Source organism: Camelus dromedarius, chromosome 10 (assembly GCF_036321535.1).
Source record: "Camelus dromedarius isolate mCamDro1 chromosome 10, mCamDro1.pat, whole genome shotgun sequence".
NCBI lineage: Eukaryota > Metazoa > Chordata > Mammalia > Artiodactyla > Camelidae > Camelus > Camelus dromedarius.
The window spans coordinates 9,442,729-9,465,928 of NC_087445.1; the positions used below are offsets into that span (position 1 = coordinate 9,442,729).

Here is a 23,200-nt window from a genome sequence, read left to right on the forward strand (position 1 = left end):
TCCAAGTATATGTTCAGAATACAGTAACATTCATCTAAAACATGTTAATACAAGTTTTAAAAGTTAGGATTTATAAAATCAATAGCTATTTAATTTACCATAGCATTAAACTACATTTTTCCTTAGTTAAGTTATATAGTTTTAGACCCTACTTTGCACTTTTAATTGATTGTCTGCAAGTTTACAAATGAAGCAGAATAAATATATGTGGGTACATCCTCTTTTTTCAGTGTTTCTAATTTGAATTTTCAAAACACAAGATAATATTAGTTTTATATCAGTAGGTATATCAGTAAGAAAATGAAATGTCCTTGTTATTGGAACCTAAAATAGTGCTTGTAAATTTGATTTTTGATAGACAGCAATGCAAAAAATACTGAAATGTTTAGAATTTTTCAAAGAGAAAATTGTTGAACAAATAAGTGTTTCCTTAAATCAATTACTGATAATTATGTTTTGTTTTGTTTAATTTTTTGGTGATTGCTGTGCAATGTAGAATTGCCTTCTTCTAAACACCAACATTTTATTTCCTGGTGCTTTATATAAATATTTTAAAAGATGATTTATTACCTAGTAAATTAATAGAGTTGCTATCACTGTAACGGAGACTTGCTTAACATTATTTCATTATTTCCATAATAAAATAATGTTAATAACTTCATTTCATCAAGCATTATGTCATCATCTCATTATTCATGATTCTTTGCTTCCTTGTAATGGAAAATCAACTCAGACTGGCTTAAGCAATAATAGGAGAGTATAGCCTTTGAAAACTTAAAATTTCATGTTCAGTTTTGTGAAGGAAAAACCAGGCTGGTCTAACAAGATAACTCACAAGTCTAGAAATGTGAAGGAGAGGCTGGGCTGGTCTAACAAGATAACTCACAAATCTAAGTATTGGAATACTGATCTGAGTTCTGCTAGACTAACTTGTAAATCTAGGTTAATTAGTGTTGGTTTGCTGTTTATGTGTTTTTGCTAGCCAGCTGGGTTTTCAAAGATACATATCTGGCTTTGGAATGTTGGTTTGCTGCCTCCCCGCCTCCACTTTTGTGATGATAATGCTGCTAAAGCTGTTCCATGCCTATTGGCCGAATACCCCAAGCTTGTACTTTACCCTATAAAACCTCATGCGCACATCTTGGAGGTACTCAGAGCTTTGGAGCAGAAGCCCCTCTGAGCCCACCAGCATAATACGACTCAGTACTCCAACCCTCCGAGTGGTGCTTGTTTCTTGACTGGCCTGTCGTTTCCATAACATTTTGACATTTTCATTTGGGTGAAAGCTGGAGCTCCAATAACACTATCAATTGAATCTCTCTCCATCTCTTGCTTCCTGATGCCTCTGAGTGGATTCATTGTCACGTAAGCCTCCCTACTCAGTAGCCCTCAGGTACATGAAACACATATTACTTTTATAGCTCACTGTTCCAAAGGAAATAAAGATTTTCTGTCTCAATGATTCCAACCAAATTCTTTTATTAAGTCTCTTTCATCTGACTTGGGTCAGGCAATTATTCTTTAACCAACAAAAGAGAGCAGAGGCTCATAACATCTCTGAAAGTCTGTGATCAGCCAAGAAAGGTTTACTTCCCCACTTTTGCAGTTAATAGGGTAGAGTCAACCTCAGTCAAAATTCTTGAGTCACAAATGTGATTAGACTTTAATTTCAGCTGCATTTGGTTAATAGATGTTCATCATTAATATGCAGTACTAAGCTTATAGCATTGAGTATATGAAATACTTTGTAAGTACTGAAGGAATGAAGGTCTGGTAGCACCAGAAAAAAAAATTTAGATTACTAGTGATGCAGGAAAAACAGATTTGGGCCGTGAGAAGGGCCATGTCCCAGGCTTCAGTTGAGCCCCTGGGACGCACCCTGCCAAGTGTGGGTCCTTGGCTCTGCACAGGAAAGAATTCAAGAGCAAGCCACAGTTGAGTGAGGGTAGATTTATTCAGTGAGATACATTGAAAGGGAAGAGAAAGGCCACGAGGTGTGGGGGTTGGGTGCCCAGATTAAAAGTAGGTACACACTCCATAGACAGAGTGCAGGGAGGTCTCAGAAGGGAGAGGGAGACAGGGAGAGGCAGCCTGAGGCACCCTGTTGCCAGTCTTTATGGGCTCAGTGGCTTCATGTGCTAATAAGTGGAAGGACCAGTCTAAGTAGCCTGGGGAAGGGGCTGGGATTCCCAGGAAGTTGGCCATTTCCCACTCTGACCTTCTGTGGCTAGCCTTGGGACAGCCATGGGCCTGTGGGCATGTTATTCACCAGGCTTGTATTACAATGGGCGTATAATGAAGCTCAAGATCTGCTAGAAGTCAAATCTCCCACCATCCTGAGCCTCAAGGCCTCCTGGGGGTTGAATCTTTCACCATTTTGATGTTAATGGCTGTAGCATTCCTTGAATGGCTGTGCCCTGCCCCCTTCCTGTCTCACTAGGAGAAGAATGAATGCCTCTGTGACAGGCCCAAAATGTCCACTATACCAATGATAAATATTTTCACCACACTTAACCATCTAAACTAATTTTATGAGTATCAAGACCTTGCACGAATGGGGTAAGTGGTGTTCCAGCTTTTCTGACTTAATTCTGTCAACACATTTTCTGGATTCAGAGTCCTCTTTCCACCCCTACAATTTTTTATTCCTACTGTATAGCACAGAGAACTACATTCAATACCTTGTAATAATATGTAATGAGAAAGACTATTAAAAGGAACACATATATATGTATGTATAACTTTACCACTACTCTGCACATGTCTACAGTCTTTAATTCAAGTGAGTTTTTCTGGTCATAATGTTTTGCATCCTCTCCCTAAGTCCTAAACTTTAAAACTGCTGAAATTAGAAATGGAATCATCACTTATTAAATAGGTAAGATAGAAGCAGAGATGGGTGAGTGGAAACTTGGTCAGATTTTATTATCAGAGAGAGATTAAACAAAGATTATAGAGCAGGCTGTGGCCAGAGCACAACCTGAGATACTGAGTCTGGACGGGGTAAAAATGCGCCATCACTTGACAAATTTTCTCTCCCTCTTTTCTTGCTGTTTTCTTTACTCTCTTTATAAACTTTTCCATTATTAACCCATTATGTCCGCATATCACCTGAAACATATTTGGGGCTCACTTCACTATCGCAATTCCAAGAATGGAAGATAAGCCTGCTGACTTATTTCTCTGTTCCCTTCTTTCTTCATGTGACCTGTACACTCTTTTCAAATTTATCTGTTAGTGAATTTTTAATTTCTTGATATTTTTATGCATTGGACAGCCGTTGACTTTTTCCTGCAAGAATCTTTTCCTACCTCTTAAATACCACAAATAGGGTATCATTTGCTAACGTATATTTTAAACTGTGGCATTTTGTTAATATAGATATATGCTTAATAATTTAATAATTGCTTTAAATCAATGGTGTTAATGCTGATAATGGTAAACAAACTGAGAAATTCATGTACTTTTAAGCAATACTAATAATATGGTAGTATTTACATCATATATGATTATATTATTTGGTAATTATTTAGTAATACATGTCATTTGAATCTATAATTTAAGTACTTTCTCCTTTCAGGCACTGAATTAATTAAGTTATACATTTCTTCGGATATTTTTCATATTTTACTCATGTAGTTTTCACCACAAAGTATATTTGATGGCAAATAATGTTTGGCGAATGTTTCCTATATCACTGCCACTTTATAATAATAATAATAGTAGTAATAAAATATAAAACTAAGAATAATAAAAATGTTATCAACAGTTTTATGTTAAATATCATGTCAAGAAGTTATAATAGTCTGACAATTAAAATCCATTTTGAGATGGCTCTTGTCATAAAATTTCTCAAGCATCTACATTCTTCATTGTTACCATATTTAATTTATCAAAAGCAGTACTATCAGAATTCAAAGGCATCTATACACATATATGTGTATATGACTATGAATTGAGTGGATCTGTAAATCTCAGTACCTGTACCTTTCATTTAAAGATAATATGGAGACATTCAACCCCTTGTGTTCATCGTGACAATGAAGATAGGAGTGGATCTGGTCATCACTATGAGTTAGATAAAGTTTATTTTTAGCACCCTCTGTTGATTGTGAATTTCAGTTTGGGGTCAAGTCACTTTTACGAATGTCTTTCAAATAAATGGTACAGTGCCCATCGGTGTCTTTCCTTCAGAAATTAAATAATACCTTTTGTTCACTCTTTGAGTTACTTATTTCTACCATATCAAGGTATAACAAGAAAAGAGAAATAAACTAGTCTTTGCAAAGGGATACCCATAGTTCAAATACTCTCTGGTTCTTTCTATGCTTTTTATCATCTAATTTTCCTCAGAAAATTGTCAGATAAATTTTCTCATCTCCTTCATTAGGAAGTCCAGGAAATAGTTCCATATCTGATTTTTTTTTTAATTTTCAGATGATTACTTTTAATATTTCAAAAAGGGCCATTTGGCAGCAGCCAAGGTGGGCGTGGGTTGGAAACACTAGAGAAGTGTAGGCCTTCTAGGAAAACCATGCTTTAAAACGGTACTTTGTCAAGCACACGTGGAGGAGCACACCCACGTGCACGGTAAGGAAGCTTTCCAAGCGCTTGTAAACACAGAGCATGCTCCAGATATTCCTGGTAACTGCACTGCTTTCCCCACCTGAAAAACAAATACATTATTAGAAATAAAATAATAATGTAAAATAAAAAATAATGTAATAATAATGTAAATAAAAATAAAAAATGAATATAAAATCAATAAAAATAATAATGTAAAAAATAAATATAAATCAATAAATATAATAATGTAAATAAAATAATTATGTAAATAAAAAATAATGTAAAAATAAAAAAGGTGTCTGAATAGTACTATGATACCTGTAGTAAAAGTTCAGTTACAGAGTAAAGTATAATAAGAACTGAAGTGTTTTAGTTGTAAAACTAAATTCTGACTTCAGAGGCTCAAATATTTATCTAATGTAGATCTATAGAAAAGTATATCTTGTCACTTTCCTTTTGTTAAAAAACTATTTCAGGCATATGGGAGAAACTACTGATTCAGTTTCCAGAGTAACAAAGAAACTCAAGGGAGCTTGTATGACTTCTAAGATCAAGTAGGATTTTAAGTTAAGCTATAACTTATAGAACATTTGCCTAAAATTTATTCTATAAAATAATATTCTATTTTTTTACTTATAATCTCCCTTCAATCTTCCAATAAAAAAGAACTTAACCAATCTCAGGTCCAAGCTTATCAGAATTTCCCTGTGTATTTCTACTACTTAGGTTCAGTTTTCTCCATATGAAAAAATATATTTTACCAAAAGCACAGTCATTATCTCATATGTGATTTTAAGAGTGAATATTAATTTTAAATACATTTAGAATTCCATCCAGTGTTATTTTGCCTGTTCTAGTTTAACACAAATACATCAATAAGACGTGATAATACTCATATAAAAACAACCTTGACAATTTCCAACAAGTTGATTTCTTCCCAGACAGATAACATTTCACTTGAATATTCAGTTGATGGTTAGCGAGAGGGAACCCCATTCCCATGTAGCAGTCAGCTGCTCAGGCTGCTCTTCCTCTCCGTTTCCTGTCCCCATGCTGACAGCGTACCACGATTCTCTCGGGGCTCAGTGTGGCAATCTGTTGCCAATTGTTTCAGCAGCTCATTCCACAATGCCCTGTTGTTTTGAGGATTTCTCATTCTGTTTTGTCTCTCAATTCAAACCCATTAGCTTTATATCTTCCCAAATGTTTCAAAACCTTTAGTCAAGTTGGTGACATCTGTCTGCATCAGGGCTCGCCAGGGAAAATGTAAGGAAGCAATCCAAATGGCATCCTGGGAGTGTGGTAACTCCCATCCGTGTGCCTGTAGTCCCTCTATGTCTGGAGGTCTTTGGGAAGAGAGATGCTTTTACCTGAGGACACAGTAAGGGACCCACTGTAACTTTCAATTAGAATTTCCTGAAGGTCATTTTGAGCTCCTAATGCTAGCAGACTAGCAAACACAGAAAGCAGTGGCTACACCTTCAGGGCTACCTGACCCTGGCCATCTTGGGAGGCAGGAATTCTTCTCCATAATGAGGTGAGGAAAGAATGTGTTCAGTGGCAATGGATCCAATGGAACATCTTTTTGTCCTCCCATTCCCCGTATTTTAACTGTCAGTTGTGCACCATGGCTTGATAAGATCCAGGCAAAAAGGGGTTTAGACTACTTAGGAAGGGGGATCTTGGTTATGTCACCACGGAAATAACCTAGGGGGCAGAAGCAATCATTGAGTGTGAGGAAAATCTTGAATGGATGATAAATGAGTTACATGGTATCACCATCAACTGGAGCTCCAAGGTATATGGGTTGTGACATTAACTCTTATAACCTTCCCTATGATTATAACCAACTAGAACCACGTAGTAGCCGAGGCTAGAAGGGGTAAAATGAATATGGGGGTGGTCTGCATTCAAGTATTATGTGTGAATTTTACAACTAGCATAGGTCTTGGTATAGGGGACAGAGGAGGTTCACCGTGATATAACTCCCTTATTTTACAAATATGTGTAGATTGGGAGGGGAGAAAATGAAATTTCTGAGCCTTCAAATGCATTGAAAAATAAGTACAGATTTTAGAAAATCTGGATTTGTCAATGAAATAGTTCTAGTACTACAAAAATCAGGTGAAAAACAGCTTTTCTTAATAATACTCAATCACATGTTTGCATAGGGCATTTATTTCTATATCATTGAATAGAAGAAATAACTTTAATAAAGGGATGAAGATAATAGGCCATGAGAAATTATTTTCAGTGTAAGCATGATAAATTTCACAGAACAATATAACGGGCAGTAAAAAATGTAAAAATGTATTAAAGGTCATAAATGATGTATAGGAAATTTATGGCTAGTTCTTTAAATGGAATAAAGCAAGTCTCTGTTTACCTAAATTGTTGAGATTATGTAACACATGAGAAAACTGAAGAGAAATTACAAATATTCCTCTTACTCCCCCTGTGCCGGGAATAGAATGGGCTATCACAAGCCTGTGTCCTTCGCAAGTTTTCAAGAGCTGGAGTCAGACAAAGAAAAACAGTCATTTAGTAGAAGTGATAGTCACAGCTTAAACATACTTCTCACATTTTCTCAATAACATAATCTGAACAGAGGGTCTGTGAAGGGCAGATGTGGAGCGCATACTGGTAGAGAGATTCTATTTTAATAATTGAAATTTAGCGTTTCCCAAATTTTCCCCAGATTTAGTCTTTTGACGATCTGGTGTTGAAAAGGCTTTGTGATTGTTTGGTTGGTTTATTTTTCTTTGTTGTGCTATGCATGTGTGTGCTTTGGATCTGTAAGCAGTGAGAAGTGTAGCAACGTAAGAGAAATGATTTTACACTTCTTGGCATAGGAATAGGACCCCAACTTAGGAAGGTTCAGGAGGCTGCTGCCCTTAGATGGCTGTCATTTTGCTAATGTCCATCTTTGTTGCTCAGATGGAATTCTGTACTCATGTTATCAGTAATGATTTAATTGGAAAGAATATGTCTCTTAGGGGCTGTATATAATGGAACAGTGGTTAAAAAGCAAATACTGCATTTTGTTATCATTCATCCAAGAACTTCAAGACAGGTTGTTGAAACAAGAAGATAAAAGATCCAGGAATGCTTTATAACAGAGGGCTACAATACATGATTGATTGGATTAATTAGGTGATTAATTCAGTGAATAATTAAGTAATTAATTAAGTGAATAATTTAGTAAGGTGTCATTCAAATAATTAGGTAAAAAAGAGAGACTCACTTCTCAAATCTAATTCAGTTTGGTCTGTCCCTCCAGAATAAGCTAAAGCATTTTTTCAAAAAAAAAAATCTATGTGGTTAAAATAGTTTCCTGAGACAGGTGTTTAAGAGCAGCTTCTTAGAGTGAGGATCATCATTACACAAAATTCTGAGAATATTAGAAATAAAAGCCTTTTATTAGAGTTCACTGACGTTCTTTATGAATATGACAGTTTCTTCTGTTGCTTCAAGGCATTCAACCTTGATTTTTCTCCAAGTAGCAGAGAGTGACCATACCCTCCGTTCCTGTGAATAAGGCTTTGAATAATTCCAGTTTTTATAAATCTCCTTTTTATTAAAATATCAAGTCATACTTCCTGTTGAGATGAAAAATATATGCATCCTCTACAAATGTTAGTAATTCCCTGATGAAAACATCTGTAATAGTGGAAACTTTTGAGTTTTTTTCTTGAGTTATTGATAACATACACAACAATTTAAATCTCATCAAATATAGTGACAATAATCATATCAAGTTTCTCTTCTGGTTAAGATTTGGAAAGCCACAACAGATGCTGCTCTCTCTTCTACTTCTTACAGGGAGACCCCCGCATCTTCATGGTGTGCAGACTTCTTTGTAGTAAACATTGACTACACATGCGTTCTTGAAGGTATTTGACCCATGGTTGTCAACATCTTCAAAATATTGAGAATGAAAACCCTAGAGTTCTATATCCAAATAAGACACCATTCAAATATGAAAACAAAGTAAAAGCATATACACTCAAAAATGAGTATTTTCCTCTAGAGTTCCTTCTCTGTAAGAAGTTCAAAAATGATTTTATATAAAAATGCAAAGGACTGAATAAGAAAAGCATTCTTGAAGAAAAATATAGAACAAAATCAGAATACTTATAGTATATGATTTTAAAAATTATTGAAAGATGTAATAATTAAGAGAGTGTGATAAGGTTTTAAGCATAGAAAACAGATCAGTGGATCAGAATAGGTTGCCCAGAAATAGATTCAAATATATGTTGTTTATTGATATTTGATCAAAGTGCAGGTCAATTCAGTAAAGATAAAAGGAGAAAAGATTGGAATGCAGATTTAAAAAGCTGTATGAATAGTAAAAAGAGAAGCACATGAAAATATTGATGAAATTTATCATTAGGGAAATGCAATTGAAACGAAAATAAAATACTTTTCCACATATATACTAGAAAGACTAAAATGGGAAAAGACTGATAATGTCAAATGTTTTCTAATATGGGGAATACAGAAAACTTTCATTCATTGATGGTGGGTAGAAAAATGATACAACTATCGTGGAAAACAGTTTCTTAGAAAGTTAATATACACCATCCTGTTCCTCAGCGATTAAATACCTGACATTTATTCAAGATAAATGAAAACACATGCATACACACACTTGTCTTGTTCAAGAATGTTCTCAAATTTAGAAGAACAAATGTAGATAAACTATGTTTGAATGCAATGTATCGATAAAATGGAGAACCCTGGATCAAAAGCAACTCCAATCGATTTAAAAATCAATATGTGGAATCTAAAAAAAAAAAAAAAACGACACAAATGAACTTATTTACAAAACAGAAACAGACTCACAGACATAGAAAACAAACTTATGGTTACTGAGGTAGGGAAGGGGGTGAGAAGGGATACATTGGGAGTTTGAGATTTGCAGATACTAACTACCATATATAAAATAAAGAACAATTCTCTACTGTGTAGCACAAGGAACTGTATTCAATATCTTGTAGTAACCTATAACAAAAAAGAATATGAAAATGAATATACATATGTGCATGTGTGACTGACACATTATGGTGTACACCGGAAGCCGACACAACATTGTAAACTGAATATACTTCAATTAAAAAAAAAAAAGGACTCAAATCCAAAAAAAAGTTGATATGTGGATCAAAGAAACTTAAACACAAAAGAGTACATACTGTACGATTCCATGTGTTTTAATACCAGCCTATGTTGAGATGACAAAAATCGGAAAGCGGTGGTCTTTGGTTGAGTGGGTAGAAGTGACTGGAAATTGTCAGAAAGGGACTTTCTATGGTGATTATCTTGCTCTGTAGCCTGTTTTGGACATGATAACTATAGTGTTTAAATTTTTCAAGTCATACTGAACTGAGCATCTAAGTTAAGTACATTTCACTGTATGTAAAATATACCTAAGTAATAAAATGTTTAAAAATAAAAGAGTAAATGGTAAGTAAATCTTATTAAGAATGAGTAAAGTATATATTTTTAAGTACCAGTTCATATTATGGGGAAGATTATCATCAATATGATTAAAACATATCTTTCCAAATCTGATAATATATTGTCATTATGTAATTCACCTGAGCTGTTCAAGTAAAGCTCTATCAGTTACTGCAGTTTTATATTACATGCATACTTTGTGAAAACCAAAACCTAGTAGTTTCTTGTTTACATCTTGTTTATGTTTGATATGGTATTTTTTTATTTTTATAAAAATACATTCTGCCCCAGAAAGAATTTATGTCATCTAGCTGGACTTACATTTTTTAAATGATTTAATGAGGAAAATACAGACAAATAAAATTAAAAAATCAATAGGAAATCCCACTCTCTGACAGAGGCTCCACAGTGAACAAGCACCAAATTTTATTCTGTAGGTATTCAAGCACTGTGTTATTTGTTACTATTATTACCACACAGGTCTTTTGTTTTTAGGACTAACTGGGATAATGAAACAGGCATGTCTCACAGCCTAGACCTTTAATTACACGGAGGAGCCTTGTAATTTCACTCTTCACCCTTCAGTGCTTTTCTTCAGAATATTGTCTTCAACCCTTCCCTCGAGACTGAAAAGCATTGTTACCTGCTCCCTCAAAGGGTCCCCGTGCTACAGCTGAGTCAGTGAAAATTACTTGGTTGAGCACTGTCTGATGGGCGCTTTATGTTGTCACTTCTGCCTGTCTGTCTGAGCTTCTCACACCTACCTGTCTTTAGTCTTGAAATCCTCACTGACATATGGCTTCTTGAAATTTAAGTGTAAAATCTGATTGCACAATTCTGCAAATTTTTAACCTTTACATATATTTCTCACAGTTTGGTCAGCATGGTACCTACCTTCAGCAAATAATTGGGTAATTTTTATTCTGTTCATTTATGGGTGTTATAAAAATACATGCTGAACTTAGGTCATCTGATAGTTGAGTTTATGTAAAATACATTTTTTCTCCAAAAATTACATGTAGAAAATAGTGTTTAGCAAGATACTGTTTCATTTATTACATAGCCTATCAAATTCATAATTAGGATTGATATTTTCTGAATTTTATTTATGCAATTATATGAAAAGTCTGCTCCATTAATTTCCTTATGTTAGAGGTAATACTGAGGTATCAATATTATCTATTCTTTATGATTTAATATTAAGTCAGTAATATTTCTAAATATTCTGCATCAGGTCACAAAGTATCAGGATACTCTTATTTGGAATTTTGCTATGTACAATATATGTTTAATTATATACTAGAAGTAGAATAAATAAATTTAAATGTGGTGTAGGTTGTAATTTGATACATCCCAAATACAGGAGAATGGGAGCGAATCTTTGCGGTTATCAACCAATCATCTAGGATTAAATTAAACAATGATTTAAGTGTAATGTCTCCCTTTTTAGTAACTACTACGCTCCTGCAGGGATAAAAGGAAGGTCTCCACTAATGTAACCAAAGAATTCATATAGTCTTCAATGTAACCATAGGATAGACTATTAGAATTGAGTCAGTGAAATTGTTTACTTCAGGGAAAATCAAACCGAAAAATATCTCTCTTTTGACTGAAAGTGAAGCTTCTATGTATATTAGGGTTTTTGTTTTGTTTTTTGATTTTTTTTTTTGCGGCGAAACAAATGACAACAAATATAATGGCTTAAAACAATATACATACATTTTCTTATACTTACCGTGGGTCGGAAATCTGGCCAGGACTTAGCTGGATCCTCTGCATAGGATCTCACAAAGCTATAAACAATGTGTTACCCAAGATTGAGCTCCCATCAGGGGCTTGACTGGAGAAGGATCTGCTTTTAACCACTCTTAGGTTGTTGGAGAATCACTTTCCTTGCAGCTGTAGGACACGTGGCAGCTTGTAATCTTCAAAACTAACAATGGTGAGAGAGATTCTAGCAAGATGAATGCTACACTCTTAGGTAATCACATATGCATAAGTTAGGATATCCCATCACCTTTCCACTGGTTGGAAAACACTCACCAGTCCCATCTCTACTCAAAAGAACTGGATTACACAGTACGTGAACACCAGGAGATGGGGAACACGGGAGCCACCCTAAGATCTATCTGCCACACTGTAACAGCTACATCTGTGTTGAAACGAGTGTGAGAAAACATCCTGATTTACTTCATTAGTGAGGTCCCCCATAATCAGAGAATTTTGTAAAGTCTTGATCACCTTTCCAAATTTAAAGTTTTTTGAGCCCTGAAACAGCCGAGTTCATTGTTACTGAGATTTCTCCATTTGCTGAACATACCTAACAAGGTTGGAGTCGGTGCTCTCCTGGCTTAGAAAGCAAACTTGCAACTAGAGCCAAAAAAGCCAGTCTTAAATGACCCTTCTAGAAATGACCAGGGTTAGTAAGCCAGTACAAAGGAAAATATCTGGAAGAAGAGTAAGGGTAGATATAATTGATCCAGATAAAAGACAGTCACTCTAAGCACGTTTAAGGCAGCAAATCAAGCAGTTTAGCTTCAGCTTTTCTTAAGAAGGAAATAGGTACTGGAGGGGCGTCACAGTTCTGTTCCATCCTGGAATCCACAAAGAACGAAGTGGCTTCAAAGCTGATGACTTCTCATTTGCTTCCCTCTGAGAACATCTATTCTAAAGAATCAGGTCCCAAGTATAATATGCAGCCAGAATTTAGAACACTTGTAATAGGAAGAGAGTCACAGAGTTATTAAAGAGATTTTTCTCTTTCTCACTTGCCTACATATAAAAAAAAAAGAAAAAACTTCACTTCACTGCCTGTGGGAATCAAGTAGATAAATGATAGAAGAAAACACCTTCTTTTTTTGACTTGCTTATTTTACAAAGGCTCCGTGTTCTAGAAGAAAAAACCCCGTGTAAGGAGCTGTAAAGGAAGCATCTTGGAAGGAATCTTTCCCTGGGCTAGTAGGCAAGCTTGTGTAAGGCGTGTCAGGCTGTGGCTCGTGGCCCGGCCGCACTTCAATGTGGAAGCGGCTGGCATCAGCAATGTCTCGCAGCCCTAAAGTTGTGTTCTTGGCACTAGGATGAGAGAAGGGGGGAAGCTTTGACCACACCATAAAGGGACACCATCAGTTTGTGATCACAAACTGAGGTCGGGGGTCTTCGCAGGAGTCAGCTTTGGTATTTAAAACCTCACATTCATTTACTGCTATTTAATATATTCATACATTTGTGCTTCTGTCATCTTGTGTTTTAAAAATTTCTCAGCTTTAACTTTGAAGACTGAAAATATTGAAATAGCATACCAAGTGCACAGAGTATCTTAGGCTTTTCAATAATGTCTAAGATGGTAAAAGGAGTTCTGAACAAAATTTGAGAAATGATGCCTTAAGGAACCAACTTAGATGATAGAAATGTAAAATGTATAATTGATAGAATTTGTATAATAAGTCTAGATGATAGAAATTTGGAATTTATAGTGTATAATTTACATAAATCTATATAACATAATTTATAGGCATTTATTGTTGTTCAGTTAAGTACATTATAATTTCCTTTATATATATTTTGATACATGAGTTATTTAGATTTTGTTCCAAATGAATTTTAATTAAATATTTTATTGATCTATAACTATGATTATCATAAAATGTATCACCTAAAGATACTTTTTAAAGTATGCTATAATATATATATTTCCCATGTGTATAGGATGTTGAACATAAAAACAGACTCTCTCAGTTCACACCAATATCTAAGCTCACTGTATATTTAATAAAGATTGCTGTCTTTAGGAAACATTTTAAGTACAGTTATTTCATATTTTTTTGAGACTTGCTTTATGTGTTCAATTTAAAAAAATGATTCACACATGCTTGAAAAGGGCATCTGTATGTGTCAGAGTTGGTGTCCTATACATGTCATTTAGACCAGATGTGTTATTTGTGCTTTGCAAATATTCTTACACCCAAAATGTTGTTTGTTTGGCTTTTTGTCTGCTTAACCTTTTTTTTTCCTGAGGAGTTTTGTATACAGTTCTGTCAGTTTGAACTTTCCATTTTATAAGCATGATTTTTTTCTGTCTTTAAAATTTCTCTTAACAACGAGGTATAATCATATAATATTACTATCAGTATGCTAATTTGGGGGGATTTAATATTTGTGGTGCATATCCTTTTAGATTTTTTTCTTTCAACTTTCATGTATCCTTAATTTTGCCAAGATTTCTCTTCTGAGCTGCAGATGGGTATATGAAGCGTCCTACTTGATCTATACTTGACTGTTTAAAAGCACGTGTAACTTAGCATGTCACACACCAAGCACACGATCTTACTTCCAAAATCTTGCTGCTTCTTTTCAACGATAAGTTTAACTTTCCGGTTTCTCAGAAGACATCTATAATTTATTTCTCTCATAGTACACGTTCGATTTTCAGAAATACAGAGTTGCCTCTACCTTCAAAATAGATTCAACCACTTCTCACTATATTGCTACCCTACTTCAAACTACAATTTTCTTGCTTCTGAATTTTTTTACTTATTTATTAAGCACATCTTTCACTGAAGTCTAATAAATTTATGAAACACCTGCACAGACCTTGAGTCCATATATTTTCCCCCGAAACAGCTAACCACATCACATATATTTCATTATCCATAGGGCTGGCTCTTGCCCTCTCTCAGGCACCAACCCCTCAAAATTAACCATTACTCAAAGTCTGTCACAATAGATTAATTTTACCTACTTATAAAATGCATAAAATTGAAATATATATTATATGCTCATTTATGTCTCTCTTCTGTTGTTCAGTGTAAGGTTTGTGAGATTCACATATTACAATGTGAAGCATTTGTTTCTCTATTTCCATTGCTCCATGGTGTCCAGATGGATAGATTTACCACAATTCACTGATTTGTTTAACTGTTCCTGGACACTGGATTGTTTCCAGTGTTACCAAAGTAGTTACGCAAGTTCATGTGCCTGACGCACAGTGAGGCCAAACAAAACCAAACATCAGAGTCCGGAGAGAAAGGTTTATTGCAGGGCCGAGCAAGAACATGTGGCTCATGCCTGAAAAAATCCCAAATTCCCTGGAGGGTTTCAGCTGCGCATTTGTGAAGGCCAGGTGAGGGAGGGGACTCCCAGGGTGTGTGATCAGCTCACACGCAATTCTCTGATTGGCTGATGGGGAGCAATCCTTAGGCGCCAGAAGGTCTGGGGGCCATGTGCTCATGATCATCAAGTAGTTAATTTCTTGCACTTGGTGGTGGTTTTTAAACCTGAAACTCAGGAACTATGCAGGGGATTCTATTATCCTTCAGGGAGGAGCTACAGCAGAGGGTATAGGGGAGGGGTCTGTTCTGGGAAGACCCCACAGGGTCCTACTCGGTTACACTCGTTTGCATCAAATAAAACTGCTATGAGCATTACTAACCATGAACTTGGGGTACATTCCTATGAGTGGGATTGCTCACTGATGAAGTTAATTTGTATATTAGGATGCACAGAATGGAGCCTGCCCCATTGGCCCAGCCCCCAGCACCAATTTAAACCCAAGTCAGCCTGCACTTATGAGAAACACCTGCCAAGGAAACAACACGCACCAGTTACAGTTCTCCAACTCAGGTTTAGCTTATCTTCCTGTAGAAACTAGGACCTGCTAGCGTCGTAAATAGATCCCGATCTCCATGCAGTCATGCCTGCTTCTGCATCGCCCCTTCTGCCGCTCTGTAAAACTCGCCCTTGCCCCAGACGGCTTGGGAAGAGTGCTTGCTATACTGCTTGTGGTCCCAATCCGTGGACTGTTTTCCCTTGACTGAAGGACTTCAAGCTCATAACTACATTTCTGACAGCAAGATGGGACACAAAGACAGCTTCCAGAGCTTCCGGGGAGGATTCCTCCCCACGGGTGGAGGGATCCACAGGCTCCTTTTGTTCCGCTGCCTCTTGAGCTGCTGTCTGGGATCTTGGGTAAGCGTCCCTCAGATGCCACTGGGCTTGTTTTGTGATCCAAATTCTCCCAGTTTGCTTGTCGTGATTCTTCCACGTAGAAAATTGGGCTGTGAGAGACTCCAGATTTTTCAGTGTGAGACTTATGGGGCCACAGCGCTTGGTTTTGTGGCTGAATTTATCTTCAAGATAAATCCCTTTGGGAGATTCTGATAGGTCTCAGGAACTGTACACAGGCAGCCGTGATGTCTGGTTGAATTGGGGAAGACTATTTCAAAGGTAAAATAACGGCTATCCCTCAATCTAAAGAAAAGACAGCAGCAGTTAGATGGCTTACAAAGCCTCAAGGTAAGTCCACAGCATAAACTCCTAGGGCTTTTGGGGAAATAAAGACAAGAAATTCAGACTTTTTTTTTGACTAATGATATATCAAAATCTAAGTAGGCAGAAGATGGACTTTTAAAAGCCATGAAGCTTGCCACTATAAAGAAATCCCGTGAAAGGAATATAAATCTATTGCTGATGGGGATCTCAGAAGCCCAGGGCCACAAAATCGGTGGGCATGCCTCCAGCATTTAAGAGCTATTAGCGTGCTCACCACCTAACTAAAACTGCTGAGCTAGGAAAACTTGGTCCCTGAACAGACTGGATTGACAGTAGGTCACCAGATAACCTCAAGAAAATTTCTGTGCAATGAGGTGCACTGTGAAATGCCTCAAAACCCCTGACTCAGTAATGCATTCCTCCTGAGGATTCATTTGGCCTCAAGAGAACCAACACTTAGCTAAAGAATTGGGATTCTCAAGTTTCAAAGAATTAACTGCACCCCCCTCTTCCTGCTTATTTTATGTCTAAAAGAACTGTGGTCCTGGCAGCTGTAGGTAACCACAAAAGTGACAAAAGCTTACTAAGGCAACCTAGAATCACAACAGCCATTATGGAGAACGTTTCAGTTATACAAGATTGTTCACATAAGATGTGCCCTTGAAAGCGAGGGTTTCCATATCAGACAGAATGGGATACCTATTCTAACTGGCCTGCAGAAGGCTCTAAACAGCTTCAAGATTCTAAAATAGTTTCAACGAAAAATTCATGGCAAAAAACTAGTGAAAAATTAGACACAAGAGATACCTAAGACAAAGGACTGTAAGAATTACATGACTCCTACTACTCCCCTCTTTTGTGTGTGTGTGTGTGTGTGTGTGTGTGTGTGTGTGTGTGTGTGTGTGAATTCGGTTTTGGAGTACCTGTTGGTTGTCCATCCTTTCCCTCCCAGGAACACCTATTACCTTCTGTTGGTCTTACTTTGGGTCCTGAGAACTGAGCTTGGCCTTCTCCTTGCCTGTGTCACACAGGCTCTTGTGTATGCGGGCAGCTCAACCATCAGGTTGAGGGCCCCAAAATATGACCAGACAGAAATGTGGGTTGCACTCCATTAGCAGACAGGGTTCTACCCACTGCTACCAGCTCTCAGGGAAATTGTCTAAGTCCTTCCTGCTTTTGACTCCCTTGAAAGCTGCTCTGGATGGTGAGAGTGAAGCATCTTTGGTGGTTGCTCAGTATTGCCAGATGTTTACACTTTGTCCCTCTCAGAAATAGAGAAATGAATCCAAATGTTTTTTAGATTCACATGATTTAGGATAATTTTCAGGAAAAAAAATTCTGGTTAGTTTGTTGGTGTCATTAAAACAAGCATGCCTTTAGAGTTATCAATATTAAATATAACACAGACATGAAATTTTATTCTACCTAGTTTGGCTAAAAGTCAAACAAGGGCATGTTATTCCTATTACAGAACTTATCAGCAAGAAAGATTAATTAAAATTATTACTGTTTAATGTCTCCATAAATTTTCATAAGTAATCTAAATATAATCATTAAAGTGAATTAAATAAGATATAAAATAAAAATCAATAAATAAATTTTCCAACAATGATGCTTTAAGTAAGCTATGTTTACTTAAACATAGTTTGCAAAATCTATTTGGTAACTTGCAATCTTAACTTAGACTAAGAGAAATTAAATATTTGACCTTCATCAAGTAACTAGATCATTTCCAAATAAGAGAAAACACTGAAATGTTAATTACTAAATTACTAAATGTTAATTACTGAAATGTTAATTACTAAACACTGGTGTGTCCAGTTTTGGCTTCCTTTTATAGAGGGATTAAAGACATTTGGGTTTACTAAACATATTTTGCACCACATTGAACAATTTACTCTGAGGAAGAAAATGCTTCTAGAAATAATAAGTTGTACTTAGAAATTGGCTGATTCACAAAATGCTAGTGTAACAGACAGTCCATATAACTACTTAGTTTTCATTAAGTGCTAAGGATTCTGTAGGTTAAGAATTCTAATCAAACTGTGCAATTAAAACTACTTAGAAATAATAAGAGTTAAAGGAAACAACTTTGTATGAAAAGGGGAATGATCACTTATGAGAAAGAAAATAAACACAGGACAAAACCTAAATGTATATTAAAAAGTTACACAATTTTTGTGGAAAAGAAATCTTGAAGAAGGAATTTTATTTGTGGTCAAGCTGGCTAAGATTATAATGGGTGTATTTCGGTTTTTTAAAAAATGAGTGCAAATATCGAAAGTACACTGATGTAAAAATAGGATTTGGTTTTTGCTGTGTTAAAAAGCCAAAATATTCCTGGAGTATTGGTCTGTTCTTGAGAGACTGTGAAAGGTTTATTTTACCTTTTTGGGGCAAACTACCTGGAAAGAAAAGATTTTCGGTCTTAGCAAAATAATTTAGCATATTTCAACTTGTCTCTAATAGGTCTTTGATCACTTAAGAAAATCCAGTCTTCTCATTATTAAAAGATGTAACTACGTAACTTTGTTTGGCCTTTAAAATCTTATGTTTTTACTTCAGTTAAATAGGGAAAAAATAGATACCTGTAAAACACTGAGCATTTTTTGAACACATGCACCACTGATAACACCTGTTTTGAAGAACAGGTGTTAATGAGTTCTTTGAAGAAAATCAGTGGCTGAGTCTATAGATGACAATTAAATGTTAATAAGAATATAGGGAGTATAAAAATGAACTATAATGCACATAGATTTGAATCCAAAACATACTGAACCTCTAATAGCCAAACTACATATGATCTCACTTAAGACGGCATTCCCCAGGGAATATAAATATATCTCAGTTACAAATATTGACTATAGGAGAAGGAATTCAAGTTGAATATAGTAAGAGAGAAGAGTGTCTGATGTGACTGAGGTCAAAGGGTCTGAGAAGAGTTTTGTTCTCAAGATGCATGGACTGTTCTCTCAGAATCCTGATCAATTAAAAAAAAAAAACTTCTAGAAAAGACAAAAATGTCACATTTCCCAATGGCAGACATATATGCATATGTACATACATTCATACAAAATATGAAAGAGATGAGAAAATATATGTTGTGAGAAAAATGAGAAGCACACACACACATGCACATGCAAACACACACAGGACTTGGATTCCAGAAGTATAATGGTAGAGTGAAAAAACTTAGAGAACTGTGAAATCAGATGCTTTCTGGATTGGACCAACTCTGAATTAGCAATTTACTGGAGGTAGAATCATCAGTTCCTGAAAATATTTTCCAATCGTTGATGAATTTCTTTGTCAAAAATTATTTGATCGCACATATGTAGGTCTAATTCTGAAATCTGTAATGTCTTATTGATATATTTATCTACCCTGACATGAATACTACACTCTTTTGACCTCAGTGGCTCTTTTGTAGTGTTGAAATTTAGTAGTATGCATCTTACCTCTTTTTTTCCTGAGTAATATATTTTCTTCCTTTTTTTTCCCCCTTCTGTTCATTCTTGCTGGAGATTGATTTTGTTAGTCTTTAGAAATCAACTTTAAATTTGTTTATTATTATTATTTGATTTTTTTCATAGATCTTTTCTTCATTTAATATAATGTCCTTTCTCGTGCTTATTTTGGGTTTAATTTTCATTTCATTTTCTAGCATCTTAACATCAAATATTAGGTCATTATTGCTGTATAAATTAGGATTGTATTTCATCTAGATTGAAACAGCTTTATACTTGCTCCCAAGAGCACCTGGATATCTGGCTTTGATTTGCTCAAGAATAGTTCTGTGAACTAACCAACCAACTAACTCACAATGGGTAATGTGTTGGGTAAAATCCAAAACGTTTCTGTGGACACCCAGGGTCAGTTTGGATGATGACTTTCACCTGGTCTAACTGGTTTGTCAGCCTGGCTTGGCTAAATCAACAGAGAGGTATAAAAAGGCATTTATTGCTCATTTTCTCTCTGGGAAAGTCTGCAATGAGCTCTTCCAAAACCAATATTCATCACAATGAATTTTGGCAGTTTAATCATGAGATAAAGAGTCCTTAATGAATAATAAGATTTTCAGGGTGCATATTCTATACATGTTGCTGTGTCTTATATGATCACTAGAGAGAGAGAGACATTCCCTCTTCTCAAAATTTTTATTTTCTTTATTTTGGTTCTCTTCATTTTTTCTGAGAAAGGATTTTTATAATATCATGCATTGAAAAACAATCTGAGTTTGACCATCCTAGAATTATTTTGAAATTTCTACTTTCCAATAGGTATCTTGCCTCAAAATAATTTGCAGGATTTAAATATGCTAAGATTTAATCCTAAACATTTTTTAAAGAGTAAGAAATTCTATGAATAAATTTAATAATTGTCCCCTAAGTTCTGTTATAAACTAACCTTCTGTCTTATAAAATATGTCATTTCCAAAGCTGGCCTGGCATTCTTTCACATCAGAAAACTAATTTTATATTAATAGTAAAATAGATAAGAATCAGTTAGGTTGAAAAAAAATTGTACAAATCAAAAATATTTTAACTATTCTTACCACAATAATGAGGTACTCTAAGCTTTCATTGAAGTATAATTTTCTTCTGTTCCTTTTGTAGATCGATGGGCTAAAAGAAGTTGATGAAGACAGGCTTCCACTATGCTTCAGCCTCAAACCTTTTGGATTTGCTGTACTCTCTTCCTGGGTCTCAAGACCAGGTAAGACAGTGAACAACCCTTTAATCTCAAAGAAGAAATAGGTGCTCTCTCTAGTGTCTACTTCAGGTTTTGTCCTTTGAAGTCTTAACAGGCAAATTCCAAGGGTCTGATCTTCAGATCAAAAGATTAAAGAAAAAAAATAAAATAAAACCAAAGAAGCTCCTTCCCCCCCGATTTTGTAAAAATGTTATTTCCTGTTTGAAGCCAAAAATGTGTCTTTTTTTTTAAATCATTGTTTTTCTTCTGTTTGTACAGATTGATTTAAGAACTATGTATATGTGGCTTTCTGTTTTCTCATGGACAGGCTTTACATTAGCGATACAAAGTGTAAGCAAGATTGTTAATTGTACTCTTCAAGAGCACCAGCATTAATATTGAACGTTGGTTTCGTGTCTTCATGGTTTGATACATTTATAGAATCTTGTGATTAGGTACAAGTAGACTTGAATCTAAAATTTATCTTGGATTTTTTTAACTTACTATCTGGTTAATGCTTAAAGTATTAACCGCTTACATATTGGAGCATCACTTTTCTCTATTTTCAAAGGAGGCAATAATACTTCCATTAAAAGGTTATACTAACAGTTTGATTATGCAATATAGTAAATTTTGAGACCTGTGGAAAGCATGGCACATAATACATGACCACTAAGAGGATATTTTAAATATATTATTCTTCATTATCCTTGTCTTCATCACCATCAGCATTAATTTCTCAGTTTTACAGTGCACGACCATTCACCTGCAATAGTTATGTTAGACTTAGGGCTTAGTACTAGATATGAGATAGATGTTGCTGCTCTTTTAATAGTTTGGTTACCTCAGCAGAAAGTAGTGTGTAGAAATACTGATTATTCATCTTTCCATCATTATAGGAAGATTGTCATCTGATTAGATCAATTTGAAAATTCTACAGTAAAATAAACTATTTTAGGTGAATAATACAAAAGTATTATTATTTTTGGTTTTTATCTTTCTGTGTAAATTTGGTCTGTGGTAACTTTTAAGATTTGTATTTCTCGTCTGTTTTTGTTTTTGTTTTTTGCTTCTTACTTTAGAATATTTTCCTACTTGTTAACAGATTAAAGCTGAGGGATATGGAATAATAAATTAAATGTATACCAAAATCTCTGATCTGGAAAGTCTGACATTCACAAAGTCACTTCTGCTCTATTAGCACATATTAGCACATGCTTTTGTCTTCAGCACTTAAAATAAATAGCCGTGTCCTCTGGTAAATGACAATCCATTGATGGTAAATACAGCAGAATTCTGTGTACATATGGAGTGGTTCAGACTGCCTGCTGTTGAAGGACATGACTATTTCTTTTTCACTCTTGTACGTTTAAGTTTGTATCACATTCTTCATCACACTCGTGACAGCGCTCGTTGGACTTTCATTGTGAAGTCAGGTTTCCACCATTCCTGCCAGCTTTCCTTCCACCATGTTAATTAATACTTTTTTAAAAAATGGTACATTGCACATACATCTTGAAACTACTATGTTTTCATCGTGGCATACTTTGTATACTTTGAACTGCTCAAATATTAACGGTATCAATTAATTGAATTTGGTGACTGACTATCAAGATGCAGAACATCTCCACAACCTTAGAGTTTCCATGGACCCCTTACCACTCAAGCCAAACAAGAGCCGTACTAAGACGAAATCCTAGGACTAATTCCAATTACCATATTTGAGATTTGCCTCTTCTATAATTTCATGTAGATGGAATCAGAGTATATATTCTTTTTTTACTCCCAGCCTCATCTAGTCGTTAAAGCATTTGTGAGATTATTGATATTGTTATCTGTATCAGGAGTCCATTCTTCCTAGTTTTGGGTAGTACCCCCTGTGTTAATACACCATAATTTGTTTAGCCATTTTCTTTATGGTAGTGATCTCTATTGTTTCCACCCTTTGGCTCTTATGAATAAATCTGTAATGAAACAAAGATCTTTTTGAAGACACTCTTTTCAAAACTCTTGGATAAATATCTAAGAGTAGAGTTGTTTAGATAATAAAAAAAAAAAAAAGGAAATAGTTCCAATATACGTGTAGCATTCTGTGTTCCCACCAGCCTTGTATGAGAGGGTCTGGTTGCTCCACGTGCTGGAAGAGGGTAATTGGCTGTTGTCAATTATTTCCATTTCTCTCTTTTAGTGCATATCTAGAATATCATGTTGTGGC

At 35.3% G+C, this 23,200-nt stretch overlaps 1 long non-coding RNA gene across 1 annotated transcript in view; it reads left to right on the forward strand.

Annotated features, from left to right (window-relative positions):
- LOC135322249 (uncharacterized) overlaps positions 1–23,200 on the forward strand; it is a 253,071-nt gene that overhangs the window by 91,063 nt on the left and 138,808 nt on the right. Inside the window, exon 2 of the long non-coding RNA XR_010382600.1 lies at positions 20,910–21,009. This is a non-coding gene — a long non-coding RNA (uncharacterized LOC135322249). The remainder of the gene's footprint in view (positions 1–20,909; positions 21,010–23,200) is intronic.